At 40.0% G+C, this 14,764-nt stretch overlaps 1 protein-coding gene and 1 non-coding gene across 2 annotated transcripts in view; both read left to right on the top strand.

Annotated features, from left to right (window-relative positions):
• Window positions 1-14,764, top strand: part of Fbxl13 (F-box and leucine rich repeat protein 13) — a 232,799-nt gene that overhangs the window by 180,079 nt on the left and 37,956 nt on the right. The gene's annotated exons all lie outside the window — the stretch shown is intronic.
• Window positions 3,959-4,064, top strand: LOC141420994 (U6 spliceosomal RNA). Its single transcript, XR_012445702.1, has one exon. It is a non-coding gene; the product is annotated as a U6 spliceosomal RNA (small nuclear RNA).

The following is a 14,764-nucleotide window of genomic DNA, read 5'->3' as shown; positions in this document are numbered from 1 at the left end:
TAGTTCCCAAAAAGGCATCTATGTTTCTGAAAAAGTTTAATGGTCTGTAGGTAAGTAAGGAATGTAGAGGCTCCTCTTGAAAGTCAATGCATTAGGAGAGATATAGGAAGACAGAAGAGTGAGGGCTCCTCCCCCAACTGTTTGCTAAATCCTATTCATCTCTGAAGACTGAGATCAAATATCACCTGTCTTAAGACCATCTCTGAGAAGCCCTACCTTGCAGGAAAGTATTGGAATTTCCCTATGTGCATCTCCAGCCCCAGTGCATCTTTTAACATGATCTGTTTCTCTCTGTATCTCACTGTATTACAGACATCTATGTTATGTGTCTACCCTTTCCTGACATTCACTGGGCTCTTTTAGAGACATATATGTCCATTTATTGGTCCTTTCCTTTCTTTACTTGTGAGTGCACTTAGATTCAGTCTCCATTCTGCCAGTTGGTCTCCTCTCCCTTTCCTTAGACTGTCATCTAAGTGTGATATGCAAGTGGAGGTGCAAAGCAGTTATATGAGGTCAGCTCATTGTGGTGGAGTCAGTGTCTGACCTTCTCAGTGTTGTCCTCTGGCTAAGCTAGAATTCACTGAGACATTCAAGGGCCCAACTGGTCTTTAATTTCTTATCTAGGTAGATCCCTGATTGTCTTTCTTATCTCAACTCCAAGTTCTCTTCAAGTCTTCAGGTTCCTTTTTTGTGTCATGCTCAGGGAACCTTGGGGTCATGCTGGAGTGTAGTGATACTGTGGGGCTGTCTTAGGTCCCTTGTCCCAGACAACCCCTGCAGACATTCTGGTTCTACATCATGCATGTGTTGACCATAGACCTAGTCCTCAACTTTCCCTTGCTCTGCAGCAAAGTGTATGACCTAGGTCACCCAGATTCCAAGTTGAACTTGGTGCTTGAGAGGATTCCAAGTTGAACTTGGTGCTTGAGAGGCATTTGTGAGTGATTAGAGAGTCTACAGAATGGAGAGGATAGAACATTCTTCCCTGTTTCTTTGCATCATCATCCTCACCTGCATTTCCTTTGTGGTCTACTTCCTCTGAACAGGCTTGCTATGGTTTTAGCTTTCCTGGGTGACCTTTGTCCCTAGGCTTCATTAATAACACCATCTCTTCCTAATGTCCTAGCATAGAGGAGGTGGCTTCTTACTGCTGGTGCCATTAGCCCAATTGGTTTCTCTATTTCTCTACCACTTCTGTAGCCAATCTCTGTTGAATTTAATTTCTTCACTTTTGAATACTCAGAGATATTTCTGTTTTCCTCATTGGGTCGTAAAGTGATGAGCACAGGAAAACTCTGATGTCTTATTGCTTTTTTCAATCCTACCTGGCAGATGTGGAATGATTTCCCATTTATTCTTAGATTCCCCAAGCCTATCTATAGATTCTAACCTTCTCTCCAACTGAACATATCTGGGAAGGTCTGGAACAGACTCCTACATGTGGAATTCCCATCATCTCATTCTTTTGCTTCCCTTTGACTCTCCCTATCCTCTCCTCTGCTTTCCTTCTCCCTTCTCTGCTCTCTTCGTTCTCTCTCCCCTCTATTTATCCTCCTCTTTTCCCCTCTTTCCTCTTTTCAACTTTGTTCCCCTCATTTTCTTTTGACATAGATTCTTGAACTAATATTGGGGTGGAAAAATGATTGCATGGCTATTAAAAATGTCATGCCCCAAGTCTTTCAGGGCTTAGGCCTTTAAAGCATAAAGCCCCAGGATTTTCTTTCCCTCTCTGTTTTTCTGTAAGAACTCTTCCTGACACGTATGAGTGAATGGCCAGCTGTTGTCTGAAGGGTTACAGGGTAACAAGAAGTAGAGGATCAAAGCACATAATAAAAGATCAAAATTTAATTCCTGAAGTGCCTGGTGAATATTTGCTGAGTGAATGAGTGAAGGTTAAATGCTGCATCTTAGCTTGTTTAGCATTTGCGGCAAGACTCAATTTTTTGCAAAAATCATGCTTTAAAATTTTTACTAAATGAGGGCAAGTTAAAAACTCGGGAATATAACTTCAAGTGCTATTCTCTGTTTTTATTTTCTTCTGAAGAATGTGCACAAGTTAAGAGAGCTATAAATAGATACCCACAGGTAACAAATTAGAAATAATACTAGTTGTTTTCTGCTAAGTGATTAGAAAATAAGTCTTCTGAAGGTTGTTGTCTTCCTCAGAGACAGTTAAACTCTGATCTAAAAGGCAAATGATTGACAATAGCAGTCCTTCAACAGCTGTAGGAGCTAACCTCAAACAGTCAAATTAAAATGAGTCAGGCAGATGTCAGTGTGGGCATCTGGATGTCAGCACCAGCCTGGATTGTAGCCTGATGAAGCACAAATTTGACTGCCAACTTAACATTCAGATTTTAAGTTCTGGAATGTTGCAGATGCAATTGTGACCTGTTGTGCCAACGGGGGGATTTTTTTCTTGTGTTTTCTAATAATTCTGTCCATTTTCAATTCTTTTGAATGAGTTTTCAGTTAGAATCACACTACTCAGTTAACTCACAGATATTTATGCCGACTCCATTGTGCTTGGTGCTGGGGTTACTGGAATGAACAGAGCACACATGTCCACTCCTCTTGGCACTTATATTCCAGTGGGGCAAGGAAATCAAAGAGTAGAGAGCCCTCACTCAGAGGGCGAGGAAGTCCTTATTTTCCAAGAGAAAGAGAAGGGGCATGGGTTGAGACAAAGAAACAGCCTGCACAAAGGCATGGTGGTTTAGAAATGTGCCATCAAGAAGTACACACATTTGGACATGGCTTGATTTCGGGGAGAGTGGTAGAGATGATGTTTATAAGGCCAACAGGGGCCAGGTATCTTTAGAAATCTTTTTCCCTCCCAGTTCTGGGGGGGAATGAACTCAGACTCTTGTGCTTGAACTACCTTCCAATTCTTTTTTTTTGCTTTAAGTATTTTTCAGCTTTTTACCCAGACTGGCCTCAAACCTTGACCCTAGCAGTCTCCACCTCCTGAGTAGCTGGGATTACAGGTATAAGTTACTGTGCCCAGTTTAGAAATCTTTTTATCTACTATAACTTTTTTAAATGTCTAATTAAATGAGATGTTATGCATTCCCTTTCTACCCCTAGTGATTATTTGAATACAGTATTATATCTCCATGTATATGGGAAATGTTTGCTACTAATTAAGAGAGTTATGATTGACTGAAGACCACAGGATCCACAATTAAGGCTTAAGTTGCCTTAGTCACCACCATATTTGTTGTTTAAAGAAAAAATGAGTCAGCAATGTTCCAGGCGGTGTGCTTAAACCGTGGTTTAAGACAACTCTTTCATTTGCACAATTTTCAAAAATTTTCATGATTAGTACTAAATCATAAGTGCCTATTATGTAGGCAAGCGGAGTGGAGTCCCTTCCCTATGATGTTAGATCCACGAGGACTTAGACTTTGTTCTGTCCACTGCTGTTTCCTAGAACCCTAGAAAGTAGTACAAATACTTATTGGATAAAGGAGTAAGTGCTAAGCTCTGCTGTTCTCACATGTGAATAAGACCTGTTCTCTGCAACCTGATGTGAAAGGGTAGGGGCAGGTAATTCAAATATAGTGTAGCAGGTGTTGTGATGGACGTAAGCAGATGAAATAGTCTCTTGACTTATCCCTCCAACATGATGGCATGCAAACATATGCTTGTCCAAGGAACTCCATGCAGCTTAGTCCTGCTAGAATAAACTATGAAAAGGATACAGAATTTCATCTGATGCCAACAAGCTGGGGAATGAACCAATAAATGACGAAACAACACTCAACACAGGAATCATCGTCAGTCTCTCATTTTGGGCAGATCATTTGGGGATGTTCTTTGGTGGTAGATTGGAATGGAGAAAGATCAGGCAGGGAGAACAGTAGGAGATATTTTAGTAGTGAAGAAAGACGTGAGGAATTCTTGAACTAGGGTAGAGGCTGGAAGTAGTGTGGACTTATTCAAGAATCTGTATGTGCTTGCTTCGGCGCACCTGTGCTAAAATTGAAGTGATACACAGAAGATTAGCATGGCCTCTGTGCAAGGATGACACACAAATTCATGAAGCGTTCCGTATTTTTTTGAATATGATGAAAATACTTCATATGCATGTATGAAGATAGAATAGCAAAGCCCATTAAAAATGTTCAAAAAAGGGAAGAGAGGAAGAAGAGAGTAATAGAGGGAGTGAATTTGATCAAAGTACATTGTATATATGGAAATAGAATAATGAAACCTATTAAAATTATAAAATAAGAGAAAGGCAGGGATAAGAAATAGTGATGGAGGGAGTGGATATGATCAAAATACATTGTATGCATGTATGGAAATGCCACAATGAAACCCCATTGTGCGGTTAATATACACTAATCAAAGTAGAAAAATTATGAATCTGAATATTTAGTAGGTAAAAGCAAATAAGCTTGCAGATTGTTTAGTTGTGGGAAATGAGGCTCTGAGAGTGGGGTGGGAAAATAATGATTTTAAAAAAGTCTGACTTTGGGTAGGTGGAAGTCTTATAATTTAAAAAATTGGGTAATGTATGGAGAGTAACAAGTTTTGAGGGAAAGAAGTTCCAGGCCAAAGGCTTGGGAGAGAAGTGGTGAGGGGACCTGTGCGTGGGGAGTGGGCGGCATGGAGGTATGGCTGTGGCTGGAGTCCTCGGAACCCCTGGGAGTGAACAGAAATGTACACTCAGGAGGAACATGGAAGGACACCAGGGTTTTTTTGGGGGATGGGGGGAGTGAATCCATGATAGAGACTAAAGAAGCAGGTGACAAAGGTGGTATGAGAAGCAAATCAGTGTGGTCAAAAGTGGAGTGGAGCAGGAATAACCAAGAGTGTATAATAAAACACAGAAATTAAATCAGGGAAAGGCCAAAATGGGAAAGAACATTTCCTGTTAATTATACAGACACATTCACCCCTCTGACGTCATTTCATGTCCCTGCCTGATGCATTCCCTTCCCTCCAGTCCCACTGCCCTCTTTTAGCTCTTCCACCAAATCCTATCTAACTTCAGGACCTTTCCATGCTATGCCTTCTGCCTGGAACGCTCCTCCTTCTGTTTCTCGTGTGCCTGGGTAGGTAGGTGCTGAGTAAAGGATCAGCAACAGTGACAACTGGTAAAGAGCCCTGACATAGCTAAAAAAGAAAATCAATCTTAATATTGACATTCATTTTCCATGTTAACTTTGTTGTAAGACTATTTTCAGATATTTTTAGCCCAGAAAAAGCCAATAAAAGAAAAACTGCTAAATAATGTACTAGGATAGAAAGAAGCCAATGTGAGAACCATAGCCATCTTTGGTATAGTCTCATTATCTCTTTTCTCTGCCCTCCAGCTCTCCCCATCCCCACTGCACTGTCTCACTCAGTGCAATTGCTCTTCCTCACCTCTCCTGCCCTAAGTACTCCTGTCCTCTCCTCTGGTCTCCACTCTGCTGCAGTGTGATCTTCCAGCAGCAACTGTGAGCCTGTCTTCTCCTGGCTCAGAGTTCCTCACCGGCTCCAGAGTCTAAGCAGTCTAGGATGGCAGACCCAGCTCTTCCCAGGGGCCTCCTTTGCAGCCTCACTTCCAGGTGACCCCCCACCTTCAGCTCCAGAGACACAGGGCTGACTTTCCCATCTCAAACACACCATGTTCTTCCTGTTTTGCCACCTGTGCAAGTTATTTATTTCCTCTCTCTTGCTTGTCCAGCCAGTAAACTTTTGCTTATCTCTTAAGTTTCAGCTGTGAGATTTCCTGGAATTTCTGAGCAGACTTAGGATCTCTTTCTCTTCATTTCTACTGCTCTTTCTCTATGCCTCCACCAAAGCCATCTACTCGTTGTATTTTAATATTTGTCCTACATCTGCCTGTAAGCTTCCTGAGGGTAGTAGCTGGATGGCCTCATTTTTACGCTGCCTAATATAATGTCTAGTTAGAGGAGGGACACAAAATGTTTGATGAGTGAGTGAGTGAGTGAATGGATCTGGCATCATTTCCTTCCTCTCAACCAAACACTTATGGCTTCTTTAAATTCCATGTTTTCTCAGCTATGCTCTGAGCTGGAGTGGGAGTGCTTACAGCTGCATGTCTTAATCTGAGACCACCCATATGCATGGAACACACACAAATAAAGCCTGAGAGCTAGGGAAGCAAAACTTCAACAGCAGGAAATACAGGAAATCATTTGGGATTCAAGAATTAGCAAGAATAGAGTTAAAAGGACACAGGGTAACTGAGCCAAATGAATTTGCTGTGAATTTTTAAGAAGTGCACAAAAAAGAAATCAACCCAGTATGGCTTCTCATATGGAGCTCAAATTTTCGCTAAACCTCTCCAGCCGGTGGCCATATGTATGAATCTGCTGGTCTCAGAGGTTCCAGTCCCTTGCCCACTAAAAACAGTGCAAGCAGAAGTCACCAGCATCAGTCTGTTGCTTCTCTCATAAAGAATCTTTGGCAGCAAAACCCTACTCTCACCCCGTTGTGTGAGAGGCATTTGGTTTACAGGTGAGCTGCTCTATTCCCAGGCAACAGAAGTGTCAATCTTATTTCCCTCGATAAATATCATAGAAAGAGGACATATTTCTGTTTGTTAATAAAGCCTACTTTCCTTCAGATTACAGGTCAGTAAATTAGGCCAGAAAGGTTGATACATTTTAGGGCCAAGTGTGGTGGTACACACCTGTAATTCCAGTTAGTCAAAAGGCAGAGATAGGAGGATCTCTGTTTAAGGCCAGCCTGGGCAAAAGTTTGTGGGACCCTAGCTCAAAAACAAGCTGGGTGTAGGGTTGAGTGTGGTAGCCCAGGTATGTAACTGCAGCTACCTGGGAGATAGAGATTGGAAGGATCATAGTTCAAAGCCAGCTTAGGGCAAAAAAAAAAAAATGTTAGCAAACCCCTAACCCAAAGAACAAGTGGGCATGGCAGTGTGTGACTATAGTCCCAGCTATGTGGGAGATAGAAGGAGGAGAGTCTTGGTCCAAGGCCAGCCTAGGCAAAAGTGTGAGACCCTATCTATATTATTTATAACAATTGTTTATGTTTACAGAATATTCCACATGTATTATAACTTCTCAACTTTTCCATTCTTGAAATTTTTCATTTATTCAATAATGTATTATTTTCTTATTCCTTTTTTGTAGTTCCTAGTCTATTTAAGGTAGTTCTTTAGGCTGGAGAATAAAATAATGAATAAGATAAGAGGCTTTCCCTAAAGTCTTCATCATCTTCAGGATTTTTCCCTCAGTTTTCAAAACCTTCTGTTGAATAGTTCACTTCCTCCTTTTTGTTCTGGCCAGTTGCTTTCCCAGTGGATCTGCTGTGGTTTGGGCGTGGTTCATACCCCACAGGTTCATGTGATGGAAGCTTGGTCCCCAGTGAGGTAATTTGGTCATGGAGGCTCCACCCTCCTGAGCGGATTAATGGTGGAGTGAGGGCTCTCCAGCCTTGGCCTCCTCTGCACACAGTCATTTCCCTTTCTTTTCCACATTGCTGTGACTCAGCTAAGGGGGACCTTGCCAGGTTGTTTGGACCCTCCATCACTAGAATTATGAAGCAAATAAACCTCTTTCCTTATGAAGTACTCAGCTTTATTTTCTTCAGACCTTTGCAATGGCTCATCTTACATCTGTGGATGAGAGATTAGTTTTACCATGTTGATCTTAAAGTCCACAGGCTACCACTCATAAAGACTACTGAAAAATGAATTAAAAGTCAGACAAACTATGCAATCCTATGCAATTTTATATAGATTTTTAAAACAGCATTTCTTTAATCATATACAGGGCATATTATAGTTTATTTCTGATTCTTTACTGTTCTGGTGTGCCCATACCAAAGTGTGTAAGTGATGGCTCACACATGTCTTCCCAGCACTTAGGAAGCAAGAGGATCACAAGTTTGAGGCCACCTTGGGCTGTGTAGTGAGACCGTGCCTCAAAATAATAATAATGAGAAAGTGTGTTTCTAAGCTATAACAAGCTATCAACTGGATGGTTTATAGCAATGTCACTGCCAGATAAATGACAACATTACATTTTGTTTCAAATGTCACCATGCTTAGGACATTTTTCCAGAGTTTTTCTAGAAGTAAAGAATCTCAGAATAAAAGCTATATATAAGTTATATATTAAAAAATCTTTTCTACAGAATACACAACTTCACTTCTACACATGAAATGTGGTTTGTTTTTAAATTATGGTCAAATATTCAGTCTTTATAATGCAGCAGAGTACTGAGGTTTTTGTTTTCCTCAGCGTGCCATCTTTTGCCAACAAGTCCCATAACAGCACCAGTCAAAACAGTAACTCCATTTTGTGATGCTCCTAAGAAGAATCTGGGGGGAATTAAAAGAGTATTAACAGATAACCTGGGGTATAGCTCAGGGTAAAGCATGTGCTTAACATATTTGAGGACCTGGGTTCAATCTTCAGCATAAAAAAAGATTGTTAATAGATAACACAAAAACTAATTGGATCAGTTAGAAATAATTGTAATTTACTCAAAGCTTCTATTAAAATTCCCAGCACAGTGATAGAAAAAAAGGTTTAAATAAATGCTAGCTAGTAAATGTGGAATGCAGGATAAAATTTAAAAATCAGCATTTTGTAATCTTTGAGTTAGACAAGGATCAGTAATGAATACTGAGATTATTGACTGACAGGTTGAAAAGTAACATTCTTGCAACCCCAAAGGATCACACCACAGATTTTTTATTAAATAAAAAGGGGGGAGGATACCCTTCTCCTAATAAAGAGATCTGGTTGTCACCATTGAACCATGTGAACCTTAGCATCCCCAGTCATGGGACATGTGGACACCTGTGCCTCCTAATGGGATGCAATAGCGCATAGGTGGAATTTCTGCAAAAATGTATTTACCTTGAATCTAACCATAAGAAGCAACTGAACAAACCCAGGAAGTGGGGCATTCTACTTAATAACTGATCTGGGCTCTTCAAAACTGTCAATGTCTTCAAGGACAAAATTTAAGGAAAAAAAAGCCTGAGGAGATATGACAGCTAAATGCAATGTATGAACCACGACTGGGTCCTGGATATGATAAAAAAGTACATATTGACATTGTATTACCTATTATGATATTGATGTTGTTGTTGTTTTCTTAGATATGATAGTGCTATATATGTCTGTACTTCGTACACACAACTCTATAGTTACCTAGGAAAACGTCCTTATGCTTAAGGAGATGCATCCTGAATATTTAGGGGTAAAGCATCATGCTATCTGGAACCTAGTTTCAAAAGGTTTGAAGAAATTTTTATAGAAAGATATAAAATCATATATAAAAATAAGTAAATATAAACATAAAACTATATTCATACATATATTAACATAAGTATATGAATGAATAAAATATGAACATTCAGATATACAGTAATTAAGCAAATACAGCAAAATATAACTGATGAACTTAGGTAAAGGGTGTTATAGGTATTCCTTGTAACATTCTTGGAATCTTTTTATTAGTATATATTAATTGTACAAAGGAGTTTCATTGTGCTATTTCCATATGTGCCTATAATGTACTTTGATCAAATTCACCCTGTTATTCTTTTGTATCCTCCTTTCCTTTAAAATAATTTTTAGTTGGACTTTCTCTGGAATTTACAATTCTATAAATTTGAACATTTTCAAAATAAAGTCTTGGAAGGACGGTATTCTACATTTACACTGGTTGTATTCTAAGCCAGTTGTTTGACTCAGTTACAGTACAAAATACACACACACAGACACACACACACACATACTCTCTCTCATACACACACATACACACACACCATCTCAACATTTAGTAACTCATTCATTGCTGATGTTTAGCTACGTTAGCTAAACAATTCCAGATGCAACGTTGAAGGAAAAATATTCAAGTGTTTTTCTGCTCCCAAATGTCTTGTGTGCATGTAGCTGTTCCTGGCAATATTCTGTCTTCCCTCCCACTAATCCCAACGACCCCCAAACTGAACTACTTCCAAACAACTCACACTTTCCAAGTGAGAAAGTCCCTGCTTATGCCATTTCCTCAGTCTGAAACACCGTTTCCATTATTTTGTTTGTCAAAATCATAATCTTGAAGGCTTGATTCAAATTCTCCTTCCTCTTTCAAAGTCTCTTCTACACCACCACCTTCCCCTTCCAACCGGAAGCAGTCATGCCCTGCTTGCTGTGTGGTCCCTAACTTCTCCTGAACCATTCTTGTACTATGGTTTCTATGTACCAACTCATTCCCTAGGGAGCGAAAATTCTGTTTATCTCTATTGCACAGGGTGACATCCAGATTATTTCTTCTTCTCCTCCTCCTCCCCCTCCTCCCCCCTCCTGGTGTAATGCATTGTGACATTTACAAAGTTCTTATAATGTATCGTAATTGAACTCACCCCCCCATCATTATCCTTTCTGTTTCTCCCCCATTCCTGGAACAGTTTCAGCAGGTCTCATTTGTCCATTTACACACATGTGCACAGTATCGCATCATTTTCCCCCTCCTGCACCCTTTCCCCACGTCCTCCCCCTCACTGGTACCAACCCCCACCAGGCAGGAACTGTTCTACCCTCCTGTTCTCTGACTTTGTAAAAGAAAAAAATGACATTTTTGATTGTTTAAGATTGCTACACTGGGCGTTTCCTTGTGACATTTCCATGTATATGTGTATTATAACCCGAGTTGGTTCGTCTCTTCTATTTTTCTTCTTTCTACCTTAGTCCCTTCTTCTGGTAATTTTAATAGGTTTTAAAATTCTACATTCATTGTGATACAGGAAATACATCAACCATATTCACTTTCTTTTTTCTTATAATGTGTAAGGTTCTTGTGACTTCGGGCTGCTTCATTTTGTAGCCTATGTCTTGACTCCACAAATGAACCTGATCCTGGAGTTCTGATAGAAGCCAGTTTTCCACTCGGGATTCCTGGCCGCTTGGATGCAGGCCCCTCATTTCCCTGGGTTATGGACGAGCAAAGCACGCCTCAGGGTTGTTGGAAATTTCTGGAGCCTCCATTCTTAATGCTGCTGAGGTGGCCAGGCTCCCTCACCAGCTAGTTTCCTCTGTGCTTCTTCCAAGTGTGAAACTTAGCTTCTTTTTACACTTTGGGAAAATAACCTAAAACTTCTCTCCTGCAAGCACTCTCTTGTGAGTTTGGCTGACTTCTAGAGACCAAGGAGGACTTAAGTTGCAAAGCTGCCGCAGCTTCCCTGGGAGTAGGCACCAGCCTAACTTTTGCCACTGAGCCCAGTCACTCCATCCTGCTGGCCTGGCCCTCTTTTCTCCTTGTATTTGTGTTGTCTTCCTGATCAACTCATCCGTCCCTCCCAGAAGTGAAACTTTGGCACCAGCCAAGCCCCAGGACTTCTATCCTGAGATGTTAAAGAAGGCAGTAACACCAACACCCCGATAGTTCCTTCTTTAAGAAGCTATTTAACTTTAATTCTGTGGCCAGTGGTTCAGAACAAATTTTTAAAATTCATTATAAATCCAGTTCACACCTGTTGTATAGTTCTGTATATACACTATTCTGTTAAATGACTTTGAACATTCTACTCCTTTTCTCTGATGCTGCTTTCCTTCTGGTCTTCTCAGCAGCTTACACTTCTCCTGTGATGGCTGTCCTCCCTGCATGGCTGTCTAGCCCACAGTAGCAGGCCCCACCTCTCCTCTTTCTCTCCACTCCTGGACACTGTCTTTACCTCTTGTGGGTGGTAACAGTCCTTTGTACATCTGTCTTCCCCATTAGATTGTGGCTTCCGGGGGAACGAACACAAAACACCTCCCTGACCTTCGTATTCCTGGTTTCTATCCAAAACATGATCACTGTCATACTGGCAAATGAATATTTATCAAACAGCAAATTAGGAATGACATTTTCCTAGAACTGAGACTTAAGACTTTTTAAAGGTATAAAGAAAATCTGTAAAATGTTGTAACCGTCACTTGTTTCAGAGAATACCTCCAAATCTGGAGCACTTATGAACCTCACAGTGCCAAACACTTACCTCACTGGCTCAGGTGTTCTTAGATGGCTAATCTGAAAAGCTTCTGAGTCAAAAACCAAACAAATAAACCCTGCTACTATTAAAAATGAACTTGTTATGTATTAAAATGGAAAAATGAGACCTTTTGAAACTGTTTCGGGTATGGGGGAGAGGGATAAAGGAGAATGATGGAGAGGGTGAATTCAACTATGATGTATTGTAAGAACTTTTGTAAATGTCACAATATACTCCCAATACAACAATAAAAAACAATGAACCTGTTGGTTGGAACAGTGTATCCACATGTTCAGAGGAGCTGGCCTTCCTTCATCAGCAGCAGGCAGGTCTCAGTGGGGATTTCCCTCCTGCTGGCTTAGACTTGTTGCTTCTCAGTTGCAACGTTGAGTTCACATGACAGCAGCAGGACGGCATAATAACATTCCAACACACAAGCATGGTAACATTGCTCACACCCGACGGATTGGTCGTCCAGGTCTAATGCTAATGAACAAAAATATATGAAAAGTGAACAGCTTCTGTATTTGTTTTGGATTGAAGGATGCTGTAGGACTTTGATTTTTACTTATAAAATTATTACATCAATTCAAATTTTAAAAACATGTTTATTGAGATGAAAAACTAATGTGTACAATACAGTGTTTTAAAAATACTTTCATAAAGTTGTGTAACCATTACCACAATCTAATTCCAGAACATTTTTATCCCTCTAAAAATAGAGCAGTTACTCCTTTCCCTTGCCCACTCTCCAGCCTGTCCTAGGCAACCAGAAATCTATTTTCTATTTCTGTGTATTTGTCATTTCTGGACTTTACATGTGGATGGAATCATATAATATGTGGCTTTTGGGGCCTGGCTTCCTTTACTTAGGATGATGTTTTCGAGATTCATGCATATACTAGGATGCATCGATACTTCTTTTTATCACCAGCAAGTGTTGTTGCATGGATAGAACACATTTTATTTACCCTTTCTTTGGGTAATGGGCATTTGGGTTGTCTTCACTCTTTTTCTTTTATGAATCATGTTGCTAAGAACATTCATGAGCAAGTTTTTGTGTGGATATAAGTTTTAATTTGTCTTGGGCATAAAACCTAGGCATACATCTGCAGGATCATATGGTAATTCTGTGTTTAACTTTCAAGGAACTATTAGACTGTTTTCCAGAGTGGCTGGCACATTTTATATTTCTACCAGCACAGTATGAGGGTGGCTATGTGTCCACATCATAACCAATACATTTTATTATTGATCTTTCTAATGTTGATCATCCTAGTAGAAGAGTTGGGGTATCTCTTTACTCATTTACCTAACAGCTAATGATGCCGATCAATTCAATTTTGAGTCTGTATGCTTTAACACACAATGATATTGGTTAAACATGGAATTCCATTTTAATATTTTAATTTTTGAGTAAGGTGGTGATAAGTGTCATATTTACCAAGTACACCTCATTTGCAGCTAATTTTAAAACTTCCAATGTGGCTACATAAACCTAAAGAACACTTCAGAGATAATTTCATAGGATAAAGTTCCCATGGGATAACAAAACAGACTATTATCAAAGAGATAAACTTTGCAACTCTTACTTGATATTTTTTGTTCAAACCATTTGTTTTCTATGGGGGAATATCTAAAACCCTTCCAAGTCTTCTAACAGAAATAAATTACATCCACATCTGGAAAGCAGACTACAAACAATGGCTCCACAGAGTTTGATCATTTGTTACTTTGAAACAAGGAGGCAGAACACATAATGTGTTCCTAACAAAAGAATCCAGTCACAATAAAGTGAAAAGAATTATCAGAGTGGTTTCATGTTGGGGTGGCATACAGAAACATTAAGCCAATTAAAAGTCCCAGTTTAAACAGTGGTTTAATCAACCATTTTTCCCCTTGGCCTTTTTTTTTTTCTCTTTGGATGTAGTATTTGCATAAGCCATTTTCAGTTATGGCCCAAATGTTGCATTTAATGTTTATAAAATGTAAATCAGTCCTGAAAAATAAAACATAAAAAGGAAAGATCTGAGCTGGGCATGGTGGGGCATGTCTGTAATCCCAGCACTCCCAGAAGGCTAAGGCAGGGAGTTTGTGAGTTCAAGGTCAGCTTGGGCGATATAGTGAGATCCTGTCTTAACAAAACAAACAACAGAAAGGGACAAATCTAAAGTCATTTCTGGCATGTTCCCTGCCAGCTGGCTCTGTAATCAGAATGGGGGAAAAAACTGCTATTGTTCACGGAATCCTACAATTAACTCAATCCTTGATACAAAATAGCAGGAGAAGGGCTGGGATGTAGCTCAGTGGTAGAGCACTTGCCTAGCATATGCAAAACCCTGGGTTCCATCCCCAGCACTGCAAAAACAAAGCGGGAGGATGGCCTCTGGCAGCCAAAGTAGTCAATTCCTTATGTGAAGGTTGTGCCAGTCAGTTTAGGGGAAAAAGTACACACAAAAAAGTAAAGTACGGTCTTATTTTATTAATAAAAAGAAACAAAGCTCTCAACCTGAAAAACAAGTGGGCTATTCTTGAGTGATGATCATCTGACTATACACCCTTATATAAAGATCTATTCAGGGCTGGCTGAGTGGTTCAAACAGCAGGGCACCTGCTTTGTAAGCTCAAAGCCCTGAGTTAAAACCCCAGTGCCCCCCCCCACAAATAGTGTATTCCCTGTCTCCTCAAAGGATTATGACTTATAAAATCGACTAAAGATTTTGAGATTTTTAGGTTAGGAATAAATAAGAATTTACTGACAGATTGATTAGCTGCAAAGCATCTTCAAGT

This window comes from Castor canadensis, chromosome 2 (assembly GCF_047511655.1).
Source record: "Castor canadensis chromosome 2, mCasCan1.hap1v2, whole genome shotgun sequence".
Taxonomy (NCBI): Eukaryota; Metazoa; Chordata; class Mammalia; order Rodentia; family Castoridae; genus Castor; species Castor canadensis.
This window is presented reverse-complemented; position numbering and strand designations above follow the sequence as displayed.